The sequence below is a fragment of the Tamandua tetradactyla genome, chromosome 10 (genome assembly GCF_023851605.1).
Source record: "Tamandua tetradactyla isolate mTamTet1 chromosome 10, mTamTet1.pri, whole genome shotgun sequence".
Taxonomy (NCBI): domain Eukaryota; kingdom Metazoa; phylum Chordata; class Mammalia; order Pilosa; family Myrmecophagidae; genus Tamandua; species Tamandua tetradactyla.
In genome coordinates this window covers 95,479,581-95,502,022 of record NC_135336.1, presented here as the reverse complement: position 1 = coordinate 95,502,022, position 22,442 = coordinate 95,479,581, and the positions used below count along the sequence as shown (strand labels likewise).

General features: G+C 44.9%; 1 long non-coding RNA gene across 2 annotated transcripts in view; it reads left to right on the top strand.

The window, feature by feature from the left end:
• Positions 1 to 7,891: 7,891 nt before the first annotated feature.
• The window catches only part of LOC143648641 (uncharacterized), a 123,396-nt gene continuing 108,845 nt past the window's right edge, over positions 7,892 to 22,442 (top strand). For both annotated transcript variants that reach the window (XR_013158687.1, XR_013158686.1), the window contains exons 1-2: positions 7,892 to 8,060; positions 8,265 to 8,381. This is a non-coding gene — a long non-coding RNA (uncharacterized LOC143648641). The remainder of the gene's footprint in view (positions 8,061 to 8,264; positions 8,382 to 22,442) is intronic.

Below are 22,442 nucleotides of genomic sequence, written 5' to 3'. Positions count from 1 at the left end.
AAGAACTGTTGCCACAATATATGTTACAAACCATCCCCTAACTCGATGACTTAAGACAACAGCCATTAATTATTGGGAAGGTTGGGGAGTTTTGCTGATCAAGGCAAAACTTGATCAGCAAAACTTTTGCTGGTCAGTCCTCTCGGGTTTGGCTGGAGCTTACTTATGTGACTGATGACTATCGTCCAATCGAGGATGGCCTCAGCTGGGATGTCTGGCCTGTTCCATGCATCTTGTATTCCGGTATACCTTCCAGGCATATTCTAAGGTGAAAGCACTTTTCCAAGCCTTGGCTTGCATCACCAAGTTTGCTAATGACCCATTGGCCATAGCAAGTCACAAGGCCAAGCCCAGGGTCAGAAGAAGAAAGCTCTAAAAATTTACAGAGCAAAGTGGTGTTTCACCTCAGGCCATCGATGCAGTCAACCTACTACAGTCCCACTGTCCTCTGCTGTCACTACCCGTATCTTTAATCAAGGTGCTTATCATTCAAGAGCTGAAGCATTATAGCCTCCGATGATTCCCCATTCTGTACTCCTAATAAAGGTCCCAATCATTTCTCCATCCATCTTTTCATTCATTCAGAAAGTTCCTATCTACCAAGCATAATCATAGATGCCGGAGATGCAATAATGAGATATATAGCCAAATCCCCTGCCCTCAAGGGTCTAATGCAAGAGATTAATTATATAGCCATCAGTCCCACTACCAGATTAATCTTCCCAAAGCTCCCCTTTCATCACATCACCATCCTGGTCTAAGGCAACTGATGGGTCCCCACTGTGAACAGAATAAAAGCAGCCTGGCCTTAAAGTTCCTCCTTTATTTGGCCCAAGCCTTGCTTTTCAAGCAGGCCAGGCTTATTTCTGATCATCTTCAACCTTACAGTTTAGCTCCATCTTTACTGCTCTCCCTGTCTTCCTTTGATCTGTTGGAAGTTGGGCATGCCTACTACAAAACAAAACAAAACTTGAATATCTGTCAAGGTCCAGCTCAGGACTTTGCCATGCCATGGCTATGGGTTTTCCAGCCACAAAATCCCCTCCTAACTCTAACGCCACCTCCTGCTCTGGCCGTGGTCTTGTTCAGCTCTGTGAGTCACACCCAGGTCCGGACGAGGCCCTCACTTTCAGGGTCGTGCGAGTGCAAGGGTGGCTGTGAATGTCAGCACCTCTTTTCCCTTTGCCCCCTAAAAGCCTCACTCACCTCACCCCAGTCTCGACCCTGGCCATATGTGTCATTTGAGCATTTGCTGTTCATTCATTTCTTAGGTGAACAGTATATAAGATGGCTCCTGAGAAGGACCAGGTCTGCCTAGCCTAAGGTTAGGCTCATAAATAACTGAGCAAAATAATATACTCAGCAAATAAAATAAATACTCAGCAAAATAACAACATGAATACTCAATAAGCTAATTAAGGTTTCAGAGATATTGGAGTGTTCCTGATATTTGGTAAAGCTCAAGGAAAAGTCAGAAGAGACAAATAGTACGGGAATAAAAGGGGAATTGAATGATTCTGCCCAGATTAAGACAAGTGAATTCATTTCCTGATTACAAAAGAAGTAAAGCAAAGCGAAGTCATATAATGAAGGATGAAATTATGAGCCCAAACTGTGGAGGGATGGTGGGGCAGGACCCAAAAGTAAATTCACCTAGATGGGGGGGATGAAGGAAAAGAGCTCTTAAGCTGGGTTTTGGGATAAAGATAAAACTAAAATAAATTTTCAAAGAAAATAGCTATAATCACAGTCAAGATGGGGCAGAACGGGGTGGGGAGAGAGGCCCATTGGGGAAACGCTGTAATTTAAAAGGAGCAGAAACCCATAAGTGAGCCCATTAAAAAGGACAATCATGATTCCCTGTGTAAAGCCAAAGGCACAGAAGGAAGAAGTTAAACATCACCTAAAATAAAATTCGGCAAAGGGCATTATCCCTGAACTTGCGTACAATGATGAAGCTATTCATGTATATTTAAGAAAGAAAATTCTCAAGAAGTGCAGAATTTGTTGAAGAATCCCAGATGATTTGGATGCAATCCCAAGCCTTTCAAGATGCGTTATTTTGAAGCCCTGAAACTCTACGGTGTCTGCTGAATGACTCTGCATTTGAAAACAGGACAGATTCTCAATCCACACCATTTGAGCATGGGGCATCTGCCCTCATTTCTGTCCATACCATCGGCGTGTGTGTCCATGCAGGCACAAAATAAAATAATGTCCTTGTGTCTCCATTTTCAATATATATTTTGAGAATTGTAGCATGAAGAGGGGTAGACTGTCTTACAGATATGTAAAAAAGTGCAAAGAAACAAACTAAGAATAATGCCTCCATAATAATCAGATGCTCTCAAAACTGTATTGTGCCCTCCAGGCAAAATTATTGCTGCCAGTGGAAGGCCGGATAAGTGCTCTTCCTTTTTCCCTCCCAGACAGCCTTCAGCTTCTCTAATGCTTGTAAGTTCTCCAAATTCTCTTCTCCTTAAAGGAATATTATATCTGATACAAGTCCTATGTGGGTAAAAGTATCTTCAAAGAAAAAAGACACATCCAGATATTTTGAGTTCCCAATGATGATTTTTTGTAACAGGCCATGCACAATTACCCCAGATGCTGGAAGGACCTCATTGTGGGAGTTGTGTACCAAGGAGAGATCATAGTGGATTCTCCCTGCCTTGGAGATGAGATCAGAACCAGAACACGGACAAGCTCTTCCTTCTTGCTCTCCTCCCAGAAATCTAGCCCCTTTCTGAACTGGAATCGGGAGGGGAAAGGAAGTTAAACAAGGATAATGTTAAGATCCATAACATGCAATTTTAAGTGCAATATTTGGTTTTTCAGTAGAGTTGATGTTTTCTTCAATTTTGACATTTTGCGGTTTTGCAAGAATGTTCAGGCTGCATCTGTAGGTCTGAATTACATTCTGCCAAAAGAACATTTAATTCAAAAATTAAGTGATGAACACCAACGCTTTTTTTTTTTAGCACCAATTGCAGAGGTTAATTTCGATTCATTCTCAGCAGGGAGCTCCAATTTAGGGTCCTGATGCCATCCATGCCTTTTTGATAGCCAGCAAGTGGGAGGAGTAAAATCCACACATTGGCTGTTTCCATGCTGCAGTGTAAACCACAAGTCTCCTTCTTTTCCCATGCAAAATCACTTTGCATAGTCCAGTTGCTGATCTTCACAGTATCCCCTTGAAGAGGTCATATTGTACTTTGGTTTGTAAATCGTCATGTGAAAGTGTGTTAATTTGCCTGCTGCTGGGAATGTAAGTAACAACCACATGAAGAGTCCAAAGTTCCTGAGCCCAGGTGCCTTGAGCAGGCATAGAGCACAACCATTATTTGCCACGTAAACCAAATTATTGAATCTTACGCTGTCTAACCAATGTACATTTTGCCTTTCCTAACTCAGAGAGTTTTAGTTTCCTGCCTGGATCTCATGCTAAAATTAGCCTCAAAGTTGGAGAAACAAACTGGATCCAATGAGTACCAACTCAGAATTTTTTTCCATCATTTGGCCAAACCTTGAATACTGGACATTTTTAACATTCAAAGAGAGTTTGTGCAAGTTTCCCATTTTTACCCACCCGGTTTCAAATGGCACCAGAAGCAGAAGAGCCAGAACTCTGTAAGGAGAAATACTCCTACCAAGATTTCTGACCCAAGACAGACCTGAGAGGATCCAGATGCATCTGAAGGAAGGAGCCAAACTCCTGGGTGTCTGTATAAATGACGCCTCTGGATCTTAGAAGGTTTGGCTGTGGGTGCAATCTAAGACAGAGCCTCATGTTTCAGAGGAAAGTGCAGGCTGAGCATGACATCAGCAAGGCAATGGCTGTAGGGTAGGGACAGGTAACGGGTAAGAATGAGGACAGCAAGACCACATACCCCCAGCTCCTTGGATATGTGGAACTCAAAGGATTAAAGTGTCTCTCAACTGCAACCTATGTGAAAACTGAGAGGCTGATGCTATGGGGGGTGGGGGGGGGTGGAGGTGGGGAGACCCTGCTGTTTATAGACATGTGGCCACTCCTAGGCAGATGGAGCCTGGGAGAGACACCCTGCATTGTTGAGTCAAACCTCAAACTGTAAACTTGACCCAAGCACAGCATCTGAGATGAGAGGTCATCTTAGCAATCCAGGAAAGCTCTACTGTGGTGGAGATGACCAGGCTTCTTGTGGGTTTCAGCTTTCTAGAAACACTTAGGGCTTACAAATTATGCCAAGGCAATAAGATGAAAAAGTTAGAGATTTCAGAAAGCTCTGGGTGAAAGAGATCTCAGAGAGTGTGGAAAATTATCATGATCTCTCTTTACCAGCTTCCTACCTCTACAGGGTTGCCATCAAAGCAATGCTTCCCAAGCTTACCATGTACAGGGATTCCTGGAGAGTTGTAAAAATGCAGATTCTCATTCAGTAGGCCTGGGGAGGGGCCCAAGAGTCTGATCTCTGGCAAGTTCCCAAGTAATGTTGACGCTGCTGACCTACAGACCAAAGTTAGAGTAGAGAGGCAGTGTCAACACTTATTTTTGAAACAATTATCATTACACAGCTTTTCATATCATTAGTCAGCTTTCATTTGATGAGCTGGTTTCAAGGCTTTTCTCTTTCCTTCCTCCTCTTCTTTCTTTCTTCTGCTCTTCTCTCTCTTTTCTTTAATCCTATTTTAATCCTTAGTGAAGAAGCAATACATCCTCATCTAAGAAAGGTTAAGCAAGAAACTCTTTGTTTGGCTATAAAATAAAGTCTTATGGTGATTTCAACTTCAGTTTGAGTTGCACTGTTACCCAGAGAAGTGAGACACTTGTGCATGAGTAAAGTGTGCCCAGCTGTGGGTAACATCAAAAGTGCCCAGGAAACAAGATTTCCCATGTAGGGCTCTCTGAGGATTTCAAACCATTGCATTTGCCAAGAACAGTTTTATAGACTGTTGAAGCTTTGATAACGATGTTCCAGTTTAAAAATCATCACTGAGCATCATTGTCAGCATGGGATAGGAATTTCTGGATAGCACCTCTGTTGGAACACAGAAATTTGGGAAACAATGGAAATGCATACTAATTAAAGATACTTTAGCACCATTGTCCTCTTGGGACAATTTCTTGGTCTGGCTTTCCTTCCATTTCCGAACCAGAGTATCTGCTTTATAAAAGATATGTGGAGTCCAGAGACAGCATACAGTAATCGTGAAATGAAAAAGCCTAACAGAGAGTGTTTTAATTGGTTTGGACTGCACACACAAGATTATATATTAATTACAGGGTTAGGCAACTGTGCCTCTTTGCACCTTTGCCGGTATTTTATAGAACCATTAAAAAATGACACCTGCGCATAATCCCCCTCCCCCAAAGTGGCACGTAGAAGCTGTCATCAGTCCGAGGGGAGGATTAAAACCACCATCCGATTACTCGGCAAATCCAGTCTGCTGCAGCCACTCAGGTCCAGTTCCCAAAGCCTGCCTCTCAGGGTCTGAGTCATTTGCAGGAACTAGGACAGAGGGTGCGGGTCAATGCACAGACTAGTCTAGAAAGTCCTTAAAGGAGCCCTAAGGAGTTCCAGGTAAGAAAGGATTAAGTACTCCTCTAGGTGGCTTCAAGATGACATATGTTTTTTGTCTTAGGCTCCTGAGGAAGCGGCCAGGCAGCCCAAGCTCACCAGCCACGGGTTTCCCTGTTGTCATGACTTGGAGGAGACCCAGAAAAGCCCCGACTGTTGGCTTACTGAGCAGTGAGTTTACGCTGCGGCAGCTTTGGCAGCTAAAGGGGGGAAGGCTGCTCAGGCCAGCTCGGAGGCCTCCGTGTCTGCCCCCTGGTGCCACATCAACACTCCAGCCCGACTTTTACCAAGCACGTGAGCCCCAGCAAGCCCCAACCCTACTACAGTTTTTTAAAGGACGGTCTCGCCTTACAAAAACACCTCCTGGGAAAGGTATGGCTACGTTAGCACCACAGGGTCAGAGCTAGGTCCACAGAGAAAGTTGAGAATTCAAGCAGAGATAACACCCAAATCCTTCCCTCAAGTATCTGGGTACTAAGGCTAAAAGCATTTGGGGAGTTTCTAAAATGAAATAGCCAAAGGATTAATCTGCATCAGCACTTGAATTTCTAAGTCATTATTAAGTATGACTAGACCCTGAATTAGCAGCTGCACTTAACACTCAGCTCTCTATGCTCTTCCAAGGAATAAGAAGGTTAGAAGAGAGGAAAGGAGCTGAATAGGGATTTATTAGGGAGTCTAACAGCACTGGAACTTCGTGCTAATTATATTAAGAAGGGATTTGTATTGAAGAATAATATGAAGTGCATATCGCGTCTGGATATCCATAATTTCATAAAACAAATAGACATAAGATTTTTTTAATGTTAATGTCAATATTTGGAAAACTGACTCCTGACAAGTTGGGAAAAAGCAATGTCTTGAGTTTTAGTCCCTGCTTTAGTCAAAATAGCTGTAAGTGAAAATTGTGTCCATTCCTTTTAAAAGATGTGTGCCCTTTGCTCTTGAGCTTGACATCATTGTGGGTATTAGAGTGCGAGAAACCAAGTGGGCAAGTGAAAAACTGAGGGGTAGTTCCCACTTCCCAAAATGCCTTTGCACTTAAAATCCAGGGTTGGCATTTTAGACCCAATGGCTTCACAGATTCTCTTAAGCATGTGCATTGAAACTTAACATATAAAGAGTATGATCGAAGACACATTTGGAGACCAGCAAAGTAAATTACTCAGTTAAGGAAAGCTTTTCCTTTTCTTGGAACTTCAAAAAAAAAAAAAGGTTTGCTTTTCAGCACCTAAAATGAACAGGCAGGACAAAGAAAAAATATGAGGCACCAGATGGTTTGCCCACATACAAAATTGTCCCATATTTCGCACCTCCAAACAGGTATGTCATCCTCAGTGAGGTTGAGCTCTGTAAAATTCATCAGTCAGCCCCCAGAGTAGGTGCTTTCATTACAGAAGCATTTTATTCTGGTTCCTGTATCTGTTGTGACTTTCTCTTGTGCTCTAAGGATGACTATTATAGTGCGGGACTGAGTTTTACCTACAGGTGTGAATTAGCCTATTGATTTGAATTGAACTAGAGAAGGGCAATGCTGCTAAACTTTGCTGGTAAATGTAAAAAATAAACAGTTGTGGGTAACACTGTCCCAAAATTTAAATGCTCTCTTTGTTTTCTTTTAGCTCCTAATTGGGGTGTCAAGAGAGCGTTACGATTTTTATCTCTTTACTGAAAAGATGTCCATTTAGGGAGAAAAAAATATCCACATAATTTTGGTCTTAGTAAAATGGTCTTTTTTTTTTTTTTTTTTAATCATAAACTAGAATGCTTTCCTTTTCTCAGGCTTTGAAATACCAGCAAGTTTCTAGATCCTTTGAGGGGTCAGACACTCGTCAAAACATTTCCTTGTATTTTTTTTCTTTTATAGTTTCACTTATGCTATTATATTCTTTAACAGGGACTGCCCTTTTCCTGAGCTGATTTCTAGCATTTTAAATGATGGCATCTACCTATCCTTTCTGAACAGCCACCTGATGCCAGGGTTGAATTACCATCGAATAAGCAAGCCAAGAAATCTTTATCAAACTAATCAGTAGTTCCCCAAACCACAAATAACAACGGGAGGCCAGTTGTACTAAATCAGCGACGTCCATTGATATAAGAAGAGACTGAGTCACTTTTTTTTTTTCCTGCATCCCTCTCCCACAAACTCTTCCTGGCTATTTTCTCGTGCAAGCCGAGGGGAGGGCAGGTGGAGGGAAGGCAGGGCATCGTTCTGAATGTCTAAAAAAAAAAAAAAATTGACATCACTTAAGTCACATGATTGGCAAGGACCAATGAAGATGGGCTGTGGAAAGGGGAACAGTTAAATTTGTAATTTGGGTTGTGTGAAAACTTCTTTGGGGCCTCATAAACAACCACAGAACCACAAGTTGGGTAGGCTGGCAGTGTCAGAAGTCTGAGCCCAGCACAGTGGTCAGCTGGCAGGTCGAGTCACACTGCCTGCAAACCACAGGGTTTCGCAGGGCGGCAAGCATCCTCAACCCTCAGCCAAGCCACTGTGTGCGTGTGCTTTTTTTTTTTTCTTTTTTTAATCTTTAACAATTTGAATATTTGTTTTCGAAAAGGGCCATTTTTCATAGGGCTCGGGGAGTCCCAGAGGAGTCGAGGTTAAAACAAAAGAGAGGGGAAGAGAGAAAGACGCAAGGAGCGATGGCAGATGGGGTGAGGTTAAAACAATGACCCTTCTTGGTTTTTGCTCCAAAGGTTAAGGAAATCATTTCGTCGCCCGCCTCAAGAAGAGGGTGCACTTAGAGGAGGAAGCGATGGCTTCAGACAGCATATTTGAGTCATTTCCTTCATACCCACAGTGCTTCATGAGAGGTGAGTACATCCTGGTTTTTTACCCCGATCTCCTTTTTGCCCAGCTTTTGCATACAATGAAATTGCAGTGGGTTTCACCCCTGGGGTGGGGGGGCGGGGGTGCCGGGAGCCCCCCTTAGGTTGCTCGGATGGAGGTGTATGATTACAAGGCTATTGGATTACTTATTCATCAGATGGCAGTTCTTCAGAACTGTTTTGATAAATACTGAGTTAAGCTGCTGAAGTGTTCAGTCGGGTGTGTGAGAATTTTGTCAAGTGCCAGTAAGTTGTGCTGCTCCATTTAAAGTCCTGGAGATTACAGAGCTTGCCCGGAGCTCTCCAGGTTTTAGTTTGCCATCCCTTGCCGGGAACGACTGCTTAACTCCGCGTGCTGTGGGGCCCAGACTCCCGCCTGCAGGGGCTTTAGCAGGAGCATGCATGGAGGCATGGAGTTGGCAAGGACGACAGGGGCCAGTCGGGGCCAGGAGGCAGGGGTGCGTCTGCCAACACGCGTGGGAGTGGCCGGGGACTTCAGGGGCAAAGTGGCAACTTGGCTGTCTCCAAAAGGCAAGGAGTACAGGAGCTGGACAGACTGCTCCTTTAGACTGAATTCCTGTGCCGGCTGATGGAAAGGGGCAGTTGGCATCTTTCAAGAGAGAAAGCAAGCCAGCAAGCTGTCGCGTATAGAGTAATGAAGTTTCCTTAGTCAAGCCTTGCAGCTCTGAGCTGAAGTCATGAGATTGCAGGCTTACTAAAATGAACAGCTAGTGTGGCAAACCTGTCTGCATTTTTGCACCCAGCCTCTTGACATGTGTAAAACTGAGCCGAACTGTGAGGTGGGGAGGGGCACGGGTGTTTTGTGTATTTTTGATGGGAAAAGAGGGCTGTGCTTAAACAAACAAAAAAATAACCCAAGAATGTGGTGAAGGCGTTGCGGTGTGCAGGGCACGCCCTTTGACCGGTGCTTTCTAAGCGTAGCTTGATGGTTTGGCAGAGCTGGGATGAAGTGGAAAAGGATGGGGGGAGGGAAGGATAATTAATTTTCTTGCTGCAAACTCCCGCGCACACCCAAATAGTATCTGTGATTCATTATTTATTCACACAACCCAGTGAGCAGGGGAATGCTGAAAGCTTGTCAGCTACTTGGTCACAACAAACGCTATTGTGGGTGCCACAGAGCTTCTGTATTTCCGGGTCTCTGAAATTTAAAAACTTGACAAAGATGCGTGTGTGCGTTGGGGTGGTAGGGGTGCCCGTTGAGGGAGAGGGGAAGAAAGCAAGCCATTTGCCAATTCAAAGCGCCAAATTAAAGGGTTTTGAGGGCTGCTTTACTGGCAGGCGAGGAAATTTTAGTGAAGTTGAATCATGTGGACATGGGTGACTCACAGCTCTGGGCTCAGACGGCAGAGACTCGGGGCTCCGGTGAAAAGCTGCAAGCTACCCCCTCTGCATTTCCTCCAGGCTGCTAACAAGCAAAGGAAGCAATATTTGTAGAAGTACAGAAAAAGATCTTCCTGCGTTCCTCAGCTTTCAATGCCTTCTCGAAACGTTTATTGTTTCCTATTTTATCAACTCAGGAAGGCAGATTCAGGAAATTTTTAAAACATTCTGCTGGCCAACAGATTGGATTTTGGTGTGTGGTGCTGGCCTTCGAAGCTGTCCTTAGTGGCCAAACAGCAGAGATTGTGAAGGGGCACAGTGACCCGCACAGACACCAGGAAACAGAAGGAGCCCAGGGCCCAGTGGCTGTCACCTGACCTGCCCCAAATTAGGAACAAGTGGCTCTGAGCTGTCGAGGTGGCAGTCAGGAGGAGGCCACGGATTCACCCGAAGGTGCAGAAGCGCTAAGCTAGAAAGGTCTTTTCACTCCCGCCTCTTAGTACGTGGACTTCGGAGCCTTTCGAACTCTCTGACCCAATAATGTGATATTGAGATGCAATGTCAGAGGGCCAAGGTGAAATCTTGGCAACTTCCTGGTCGACTTTATCAAAACGATGGGTCCACGGAAGGATTTATGTCCAGAGTGCACCCACGCCACTCACGTGAGTGACCTGTCATTTCTTTTGGGCCCTTTTGGACATTGCCTAGGAGTCTGATCCTGGAAGAATCCCTATCCTTCCCCTCAAAAATTGTTCTCCCTCTTCCTCGGACTCCCGTTTGCAAAGGCTGTCTGTTAGCTGTGACCAAACTGGGCCTTCTCCACCGCCTGTCGTTGACCACATGTGTTCTCTCTCCAACTGCAACACTCCAAGCTGGAGGGGGAAATAACCGTCTTGTTTTCTTCCTGGGATGTCACTTTATCAGGCCAGGCAATTCTCCACAGAAGGAAATCCATCACTTGTTTTTAGCGAGATACCCAAGTAGAAATTGGGGAGTGGGGGAAGGGAGGGGCAGGAGCAAGCAAACCATGTTTCCCTTTGTTGAGACAGGCGGGCGCGGTCTGCAAGACCGGCCCGTGAAATGAATGTGGTCTACCACCAAGAATATGGCTCTTTTTCTATCACACCACACCAGGTTCTCACTTAATTTACTTAGGTAGGAAGAGAGTACATTATTGAAATTCCCTGGGATGATCGCATGTGGGTTAGCCACGTAAGATTCTCACGCGAACCAAACTTTTGGTCTCCGCACAAGGTACAAATGTGTCTGCAGAAAGAACTGGTGTAGGTGTGAAGAGGGAAACCTCGGCGCATACATATTTTTGCAAAATGCCTCAGGTAGCCTCATTCTTAGAAGTGGCTTAGTGGTCTATGCAAAGCCTAAATGCCGATATGCCTCTGAGTTCCTAGAACCACAGGTAAAAATCTCAGCCAGGCTGGCTCGCTGCTCATCTTCTCGGCAGCTGAGTTCATCCCTTAAGAGGAGTCTTTCAAGAGAATCGCAGAATCGAGGCTGAACGTGTGAAGTGTGTTTTTCTCTAAGCATCTGCTTTCCACTATTTTCAGAAGAATATTTCTTGGAACACTTGTGGCTCAATGGAGGATTTAAGCTCACAGAAAGCTGTAGATTAAATAGGGGTGCTCACTGGGCATCAGGTACCAGGCCTGTCTTAGCAAACCTGACTCCTCCTGGCTGCCTATAAACGGCAGCATGAAACTGGTGGGTAGGGGAAGGGGCTCTCCTAGATGCTGCAGAATTAAACCCTGAGACCTCCTGTGTGAGATGGAGCTTTGCATTCTGAAACTGCCCACACATTGTGAAACCGAGGAGGGAAAAAAGGTGTTAAAAAAAACAACCACCACATTCATAACCATGCCCTTTGCCATTTAGCCCCTTTGCACACTGAGAAACTAGTGAAAACGACAAAAGTAGTTTTAAAATGTTTACAATTTAGAAGAGCAAAAAGCCAGACCCAATAGACGCCGCCTTCTTGGCTCTGCTTCATCTAGTGAGACTGGCTGCATTTTAGAAGTGGCCGGGATGGGCTTTGCCCCTGGGGGAGAGGGGGAGGCCCTCACACCTGCTCACACAGCCAGCACAGGAGGGACCAACAAGCAGATGGTGGCAGAAGCGTGTTAAGAAATAGCAGCTGATCCAGGATCTAAATGGCAAGAAAACTTCTAGAACTTATGGAAGCAATTAGTAAGGGGAGATTCCTCTGTTTTCTTGAAATAGATCTGAAACGTAAGATGTGGTCAAAAAGGTGAGACCCTCTACCAAGAAAGCAAGCCTGGGGCTGGGGCTGACACAGAGGCTGGGCCCCTAGGCCACAGCACGAGCCAACGAATTTAGCAAAAGGGTCAGGGTGCGCGGTTGGGTGTCTGGCTAGGGCGGGAGAGCAGCCGTGGTAGTAAAAGGCCGTGAAGGGACCTCTGGATGCAAGGGACTCAAAGACAGCCCAGCAAGGGCCTTTTCATTTGTTATTGGTTTTTCCAGTTTCTGGCTTTTGTCAGCTGCTCTCTTGTGCTTCAGTTTCCCCACCTGTAAAATGAAGATGGCAGTAGTACCTATTGTTAAGGTAGCTATATCTATGTGGAATAAATTAATCATGCAAATTGCTTAGTACAGAGCTCAGCTATAAAGAGTGAGTAGTGAGTATTAGCCATGGCAGCTGATGTTCAGTGATCTAAGATAGCAGTCAGCCACTGTCCACTCTTGGAGTGGTGAGGTTACAAAGTCCTGGTGTATACCAGGGAGGCTTCCTGGAGAAAGTGGCACAAGCACTGTGGGAGCAGATGGTGGGGGATGGTGGAAATAAAAAGAAGAGGGGAGGCCAGTAGAGGCAGAGTGTACCACCTGGGTGAAGCCATAGCTTCAGGAAGCCCATGGGGTGTGGACGGTAAATCAGCCCACCTGGTGGCTTTATAAACATCATATCCTCCTTTCTCTACTTGCAAGTACCCAAACTAAAGACAGAAAAAGAACAAGAGCCCTTTAGGAATTTGGCTTAACAAGTTTAGCTGTTGCATATCAAGGCTGATTGAGGCATGTGGTAACATAAATCTTTAGTCTCAATGCATGAGGGATGACAAGAGGGATTTCTCCCTATTGAGATCTCCAGTGGAGCTTTACCTTCTGGAAGGTTCTTGATGAAAAAGACACTTTTTCCCATTGAACATTGTTCAGCTCTCGCAGGCTCTGAGACTGCAGTTTTCCTCACTTCTTAGTGGCATCCCTGATGATGTGCTTTCTGCCACCAAAGTCCAGAAACCAAGGCAGCTATGGTTTCCTTCCTTTGAGGGGGAGGAAGGGGTCACACAGGAAACTCGAGCAAATTGTTGGTGACCCAGATGAGTCAATAAATGTCTCTGTGCCTCATAAGAGTTCTTCTGCAAAAGGACAACAATATTCTACACAAATTTGTCTCAGAATTACCTAGTTCCTGTTGAAAATCCCTGAATATGTCAGAGAGAGGGAACATAAAAATAAGTAAATAAATAAAAAGAAAAAAACTTCATTTCGCAAGATGGAGAAAAGACTCCTTTTTAAAGATTTTTTTCACTTTCTGATAAGAACAAGTTATCCTACCACTTCACACATGCAAGAAGGAGGTTTCCCACCTTATCCCAGTTTGGTTACTTTTCCAACTACCCTTCTTCAGAGAACCTTTCAGAAACTGCTGTGGTGGCTGAACAGACATTAAAATCTGCACAAACCACTTTGCCTGCAATTCTTGTATCTTCTGCTCTCCATACCTCCTCCCTATGTGCCCCTAAACCTCTGCTTTAGCCTTTCTGCTGAGTAAAGCAAGCCAAAAGCCAAGGTGATATGTTTTTCTTGGACTTTTTTGTTCTCCAAAAGATGACAACGCCACTGCACCTGAGTCAGAGAAATGGATCATTTTCCTCTGAGATTTTTGCAGCCCATGCACATCATCAGGGAGTGCTTTAGGAGAAGTATAGGTCACTGGTGTACACAAACCAGGGCTCAAAACCTCATATAAACCTTGGTAGGCTGGAAAAGTAAGCTCGGACATTTCCCTGATTTGCAGGGCTCTGCTTCTTTGTTGGAGAAACATACTCTCTTAGCTTTCTGCATTTCTCTCCTTCTATCTCCCTCCCTTCTCTTTCTTTCTCTTTCTTCTCCTCCATTTTCCCCTTTATTTTTCTCATAATTTTGAATGATGCCAAAGGAAAAGAAGGAGTTAAGATGGACAAATAAACACATACTTCTAAAAAAAAAACTGAAAGGATGCATTTTATTTCCAATGCTTAGGCTTTATCAGTGAGAACTGGCTCTGGCTGGCTTAAACAACTTGACATTGGTCTGTCTGATGTGAACAGTGGTCCAGGAAGAAGCCACTGGGGCTGTTATGGTGAGTGCAGGAGGTGTCTGTGTTTTTCTTCCACCATACCAAGACTGGGGTGCAATGGACTGGCACCCCAGATCTGTCCAGACAGGAAGGAGATGGAAGGCCTCAAGCCTTTCTCCTTTCAGGGCTTAGTCTCTTTGTTCAGGAAGGGAAGCTTTTCCCTGCAAACTTCCTCTTACATATCTCCTGGGCCAGCCCTCCGACTGGAAAGGGCCTAGGAAAAGGGAGTTGTGGCCTTCCAGCCTGCACAGATGAGCAGAGCTGCAGAGAACGGTGGTCAGGAATGGCTGTCAGGGGAGCTCAGTGACACATCAGCCACACCTGGCAACAAAGAGGGTGCCAAGTAAAGCAAAGCCAGTGATATCTGGTCCTAGTTTGTTTTCTGTGCCTGCAGCGCTTTGAAAATATATGCAGAGAAATTCAAGAGTTCTACCTTTAATCCTCGTTGGAAGTTGCCAATGGACACTGGGTTGGGGGTGGGTGGTGCTATTTATTCTTGATTTACTGAAAGCTAAACAGACAGGAGGTTGGATGGGGCAGAGCAGGGAGCAAGGAGCTGGTTCAATGGAAGTTGAAGTCAAACCTGTTTTCAGTGTCAAAACCAGACTCACACTTGACTCTCTCACAACGTTAGAAGGAACAAAAGACAGACAGACTGCCCACTGTCTACAGGAACGGTGCTTACCTAATCACAACGCAACTTGTGAGAGTAACGTATCTGTCAAGGAGCTGGAAAGAGTTTCCCTTTTTCTCTTCCTCAGCCATTTGAATTCTCAATGCTCCAGGGACCAACACCCTAAAGACATTTTTTTTTTCCTTTTCTTACTAGAAATCTGTTCTCCAGATCTTCTTGGGTGAAATTTTCTTTTAAATTATCCTTCATTTAAATTTATCAAAAGATGTCATTTATCTTTGATAGAAATGTGCCGGACAGAAGTTATCCCTCTGTTTATGAGTTAGAACTTTTACTCGTAACTTGTATTCAAGTTACAGGTGATTTTTACTTTTGTAATTACTGGCCCTGTCCACCACTTCCTGGGTCTGGATGCAAATCCATCTCTCCTTGCACGTCAAGGCCCTGTTCTGTTTTGTTTTTTTCCTATTACCAAAAAAAAAAAGCTTGTGTTCAGTTTTTCCCTTGAAATAAGGTCTGGTATAACACTGCCCTTCCTTCCCATAGTCCCTATTTGTCTGTTTCTGTATAGGTTTCCTTTAAAACAATGAGTTCCCCCCAACATTGTAGGGACCCCCCCAATGTCAAAGACCACCAAAAATAAAAATCTCAGTTTGCTGGTTTGTGGTCTTGCTCAACTATTTTGCTGATTTCACGACGATGCCCCTTTGTATAAATACACAGCCCACATTAAATTAATTTTAAGTCAAGGAACCCATGCATCAAATCCTGAAGGCTTGTCTACTGGAAGAGGGAAACATTCAGCTCTAACATTTTGCAAGGCTTCTATCTACCTTCTTTGCCAGCTGTCCACCTTCTACTTCTGTTCCTTTGGATGTCCATTATATCTTCTACCACTATGACTCCTACAAAAGAACCTTTCATTGTCTGTGACAGAAATGAAATTATAAGATGTGAGCAATAAATCAAACATGGCCTGGTAGTCACACGAGAAAGCCAGTCTGTTTTCACCTCTTCGTGTGGGGTCTCTTGATCTTGATCTTCTGAAAACATATTAGGTTTTAGTTTCTTTTTTTTTATTTTAAATAGCTTCTGAAGAAGGATCTAGGAATGATTGCAGTAGTTAGCTTGCCAGATAGAAGTCTTAAGAAGAGTAACCAAAGTAAGTTATAAAACACTGAAAGCATCGCATGCTATTCTGTGGTCACTTTCTACCCTCATGTGAATTTTTTAAGGGAGACTTACAATGTTGTCTGAGCATCTCTCTGATTGCTCAATGCAGGAGCATTTCCTTTTCCTACACAAAATTAAGAATCTTAAGAATGTGCAAAAGAGAATGTGCATTAACTAGAACACCTTTTGGTTTGGATGCACATTTTTCCCGGAGCACTTTTAACACCAACCACAGGTGGCTGAACTTTATTACCCAGCTTCTGTCCACACTGTGAGCACTGTGCATCCAGCCCTCATGCCACACCGTCTGCAGGCTGCACCTGTGCAGCAGCATTGCACCTCGCCAACACACCTACACTTGACCTCCACCTACTTTGAAAGTATATAAATTCATCAACTCCGAAACCACATATATGTCTAAAAACCCAGGCAAGGGTCTGGAGGAACAATGAGGAAAGAAAAAAAAAATTATGCCCTTCAGGAATTTTCTCTCTGATTTCAGCTTTTTACACTGCTGGCATATTTAGCATGATGAGAGTGGGTGGAAATGAAATTATATGGGTACAAAAAGGTATTAACAGCAACTCGATAGAAATTGTGATTTTATTATTACTGAATCTTTTTTTATAAAGATCAGAATGGTGATTAGTCCCAAATTCCTAGAGGACAGGGACAGTGTTTCAACCCTAAAAGGATATTAGGACTGTGATATATTGTCGTATAAAGAAGTACAAATGCCAGCAGTGGAGATGCTATTCAACTATCAATCACCCCACATCCCTTTTTCATATTAAAAAAATAATAAAACTCTACCTCCCATATGCCTCCCTCTAGGCTGTGTTCAAAACAAGAAATAATTGTATCATGGAAGTGCATGAATCTGCTGGAAAAATGAATGAACGATATCAGCCTCTCCTGAATGACACTGTCCTATACTATGGTGGTTAAGTTATAGACTTAGATGTCTGTGTTTAGTGTATATAGTTATGTATGGTTTTATATAATATTCCATGTAGTTTCAGTGGGCATCTGAGACTATATAATTATCCATATAGGATTACCATACATATATGTTTTAAACTTCTACAAAGGAAAGGTCATAGAATTTTAAGCTGGCAATGACCTTGCACATCTCTCTACTTTAGGGCACCAGAGAGACTGATGTGCCCAGCACCCCACACATGGGTGGAACCAGAAATCAGGTCTCCTGGGCTCCTGCCCACCGAAGTTTGGTGGGAGATATCTTGTAAGGCTGAATCCATTCAGGACCCTTCTCCTAATTTCATCGATTACTTTTTTTGTTGGTCAGACCTGACCGTCATTTACAGGCTAAATCCCTTTCATTGCATCAAAATATTAAGTAGACCGATTTCCTTGGCGTCCACAAGCCCTTAAGAGCTTCCTTAGGCTCGCGGTAAGGATGACGGCAGCTTCCGAAGAGAGCGCTCTGCCCTGCTGCTCTTGGGATTTGGGCTGTTCTCGCTATGCTAAGTGCCCACCACAGGCCTGCCACCCCCTTGGCGACTTTGGGTTAGTTTCGATGAGAGACCGGAGGAGCAGCAAACGTGCCACCCACGCAGAGTGGGTGCCAGACTTCCAGGTATAGAGGGTCCCATCTGGAAAGTGGGAGAAGGCTGTTTTCATGCCAAACACAGACCCGGGCTACCATATACGCCTTCACAGTACTCCAGCTTCAGCCTCTTGGCAATAAAAGGGCCTCCCTGTCCTCCTCTCTTCCCCCACCTCCTCTTTCTCCCCTTCTCATCCTCTCCCCTCCCATCCCCTCCCTGCCCTTTCCCTTCCCTCTCTCTCCCAGAGCATCATTCAGAACTCACATTCCTGAGCAGATCCCTTGGGACTTCTTCCCATGATGTGCTGACTCTCCAAGTGGAGCAGAAACCGCTAAGATGCCGTGATCATTTGAACATGCCACAAATCAGTAAAAATTGCTTAGCATGCCCCAATGACCTGTTCTAATTTATTTGTAAAGTATATACCTGTAAGTCCGTACTGATATAATACAATTATAGCATGTGCGTTATAAAACACATCACCAAAAATAGAAATTGAAGTGATATTTTAAAAAATAGAAGTAGTAATTCTGATATGTTCCTGCCTCCCCCTGCTTGCTGGGGGGATACCCCAATTTGAATCAGAAAGACCCCCAGATACCCATAATAATAGGGACCTAGCTTCAACCAGCACATTTTTATTCCTTAACCTGGAGGCTTTGAGCCACATTTAAGTATAAATACCCAGGAAGGAAATGGCTGCATTTTATAGAGAGGAGGAGACAGGCCTGAGGAGTGAGGTAGGGGATTGGGAGCAGGGTATCCATGAGCTTTGGAGTCAGGTGGCTGATTTCTACCCCGTCACAAGCACTCAGTGTGAACTTGAGCCATTTATTCCAACCCCTCGGAGTCCCAGATGCCGCATCTGTCAAGTGGGGAGGTGACCTCTACTTTGCACGGTTGTCAAAAGGATTGAAGATGATATATATGAGGCAATGGACACACTGAGGAAGTGGATAAGTAAAAGGTAACCCTTAAAAATGCCAGTAAAGACATATAAAATGGGAAAGCTGGAGTTGAAGAGTAATGTTTGCCAACCTCAGAAAGGGGTCCTGTAGCAAATGCAGGTGCCAGGCATTTCTCTCACAATGCAGCAGTGCAGAAAGGATCTCAGGGCTCTTTGGCAAAGAGGGCAGGATGTGCGACTATTGAAAGGAATCATCCTAAACAGCCTGTACTTAATTCCCCCCACCCTGCCTAGCATTTGTGTGCTGTGTGTCTATGTGCATGTGTGTTTTACCTTATGAAATCTTTTGCACAACCCATGAGCAGATACTTTCAAAATTAATCCTATTTTACTGAGGGAAGCGAGGCTTGCAGATGCTAAGTGACCTGGTCGAGGTTACAGTGCTAGTAAAGGGGAAGCCAGGTCCAGAGGAGGCACTGGCACTGCAGAGCCCATCTTCCACCCAGAGGGAGGGCAGGTGGGTGTTATGACACTGTCTGTTTGGCACCCGGAGGAGCCGAGCCCTGAGGAGTTAGAGGCTGGCCAAGACCACCCTGACAGTAAGCAACTGGTGGCTTTAGGTCTCTACCCTTGGTGCCCACCAGTATTATCCTGTGGCCCCTCCCGGCAGAGCTGCACCCTAAGGGAGACATTCCAGGGTTCTGGGCAGACCACACGAGCTGCTCCTAAAAGTTAGAGCACAAACTTGACCATGCATCGGAGTTCCCTGGAGGGCTCGTTTCAAACACAGATTGCTGGACCCCAGCTCCAGAGTCCAGCTGATCCGTTAAGCTGGGCAGAGCCCCAGAATTTGCATTTTTAACAGATATTCCCAAGGAGAGGATGAGCTGCTGATTGGAAGAAAGCATCAGTAAACTTTTCTTCCCAACATCAGGACCCGTCAGTGTTGGAACCAAGATGAGAAGAACTGAAGGAGGCACTCAGCGTGGAGTCGTGCAAGGCTGATTCTGAACTTATGAAAGCCTGAGAGATAGTGCCTCCTTAAATCATGCTCCCAGAGCCTGTCTTGCCCCATCCTAGTCTGGGCCATGGACCCACATACCAAAGGATTGAGCCACCCAGCATTGGGGTTCTCACCCTCCAGCCACTCACCCAGTCCAGCTTCCAGGAAGTCAGGGATACCCCAGTACCAGCACCTATGTGATGGGACCTCAATCTGGGTTGTCAGAGAGGCACCCACCAACTGATGACATCCAGCTATTCCTGTACTACAATAAAAATTCTACCCAGAAGGGGTTGATTCTGCTGTGACAGCAAAAGTGCAAACAGGACTCTCTGAACCCCTACGTGCCAGCTGCATAGCGAACGAAAACCAGAGAGACCCACTTACTCATGGGCCTTTGAGTACAGTAGGTCTGCATTTCTGCAGGTACATTTGTAATTTGAAGAGTCGGAGGCACCTATCCTCTGTCATTTCAAATCTATCTTTCAAGAAGTTGGGTTTGAGGTTTTTTTTTTTCCTTTAACCTTATTTGTATAAAAGGCATTTCTCATCTGATTATTCTACAACCAGTCACCACAGAGTCACAGAAAGTGCCTTCCCTTTCTCCTAGGGCTCCACCCACATGGCAAAAGAGGCAATAATTAATCACCTCTTTCTCCCCCACCCCAAAGCCAGCTCACAGCCAGGGAGAGGCGCCTGCACAATGCAGCGCAGGGAGCCCGGCCAGCCTCTAATTGTTGCTGTGCAAACATCTTAATGGGAACAAATTAAAAGGTGCTCAAGCTAATTATTCTCAGCAATAAAAAATGATAATAAAATAAAATAATAAAGCTTCTTTGGAAGGGCGATGGTTCAGCCACCTCAAAGGAGTTTCTTTTCTTACCAAGAGTGTGTAATTGGCAGGAAATAAAAATTCCTTGGTGAAAACTGAAGATTATATTGGGGGCATCCTTATGACTTAAAAGATGCCCTTTTCAGGTTTATTTGGAGCACTCTTCACACAGAGGGGACCCTGGCCAGCCCCAGCCCCGTTTCCCTCCCATGCTCTCTGGCTTCCCCAGTGACCTCCGCTGTCATCATTCAAAACATTGGTTCATTTCTGCCCACGCTGACCAGGCCATGGCAGCCCCATCTGAGGTCTCATTTCATGGGACAAGCTTCACTCCCTCCATTTCACATGACAGGCTTCACTTCAACCACTTCAGCTTAGGGTCAAACACGTCGTTTGAATGGAAGTAGCTGGAGTTTCAAACAGCTCCACTACTCCATCATGCTTTTCAATAAAGACCAGGAACCTGAAGGAATGGGATGAGAGGTGAGCCTAGCAGCCTCCACTGGCAGGGTTGGGTCCCAGGGTCTCTGCAAGAAGCCGACATGAATTGTGGGAGAGAGGGAGCACCTCACACGCCCGCTCAGGATGTCATGGGTCACATCACATGGTGTTGTGCAATAGTCTGGTTTGGGCATCAAAGCAATGCGATAATTGCATTACATTGTTGCCTGTAAATAACCAGAAGAACAGCTAACGTTTGCCAAGTGCTTACAATGTGCCGAGTGCCTTACCTCCATCGTCTCTGTTAATCAAAAGCCTTACGAAGTAGGTACAATAATTAATCTCCATTTGAAAAAAAATAAATATATATATATGTATGTATGGAAAAGAAAGCAGAGACAAGTTCAGAAACCAGCCCAAGCCTCATTGCTTATAGGAGGGAGAGACTCCAGCTCTGAGTGCAGACACTTTCATCCAGCCTCTCCCATGACCCGGTGGCCAGGGGTGGTTGAGGATAGAGATTATGGGCTTGGACAGCCTGTGCTCAGCTGCCAACTCTGCCTTTCCTGCTGAGCCACCTTAGGTTGACTACTTCACCTCTCTGAGCCTCCTTTTCCTCATATATACAATGTGGCAAAGATGTTGCCTACACACAGGACTGTTGTGAGGACTGAAATAGAAATGCATAGAATGCCATCTCACACACAGTAGACCTCTCCTATATTTTACCCATCATAAAGGACTTCCCTCCCCACCCACATTCGCCAATTTAATTGAAAACTGTTTTCCTTGATTTTCCCATCTTCCTCTACTCCAGCAATTACATCCCAAAGCACGTGATTTCAGCAAAGGCACACAAACACCTAAGGTATCCTTGCAGGGTGGATTATTTTATTCCTGGCAGGAAAGGACTGATATATGGGATAAGACATGGGGTGTGGCAGAAGGCACTTCTGGCTGAATCGGGGTCTCAACTCTGCTGCTGTATGGACCCTGCCACCTGATTTTCTGCTCCCACAAGGTGGACACAAAGGATGCCTGAGACCCCTGAGCTCTGCCATTCTGAGTGGAAGGCCCTGTGCCAGCTGAGAATTTGTTCTCTCTTCACACTACTGTAGACTCTATTTTCACTTCGGTCTGGAGAGTTCTCAGTTGTGGGGGCTGCCCGTGCATTGCTCTGGTTGACTTAGAAAACCCTAGGGAAGCAATGTGTATTGCTGCTTCCCACTGATTTATAGGTCAAGTTGCTAAAAAGGTGTGGTGATTTTATGCCTTCAGAACCTGTTTGCGGGGTCACTCCCACTTCCGCTGCAGCTCCCCAGTGCTCCATTGAACTTTCCACAAGAGCTGACAGTGCCTGAGCAGGAGCCAACAGATTAGGATAGTCAGCCATATTCCCCATAGTTAAGAGCAGAAAAGAAAAGCTTACCCTGACTCCAGCCTGGTGAGGACACCCTAGAAAGGATAGACACACTTTCGAGAGGAAGTCAGGCCTGTTAACTTGAACTTCAGTACTTTTTCTAAGCGCAGGAGGGGAAACTACGGACTCCTGAAACAATAGCTCCAGGTTGCTTTAGTTGATTCAAAGAATCCAGAAGAAAGAAATCATGCCGTAGGAAATGATGAGAGAGCACAGTTGGAATGTCAGGAGTTATGGTAGAAGCACTTTTAGGTAGCATTTGCCATTGGCTGGGCCCTACTCTAAATGCTTTGCAAATAGAAGCTCAAGTAATCCTTGGCATCTACACAGCAGGACAACTGGACCCTTC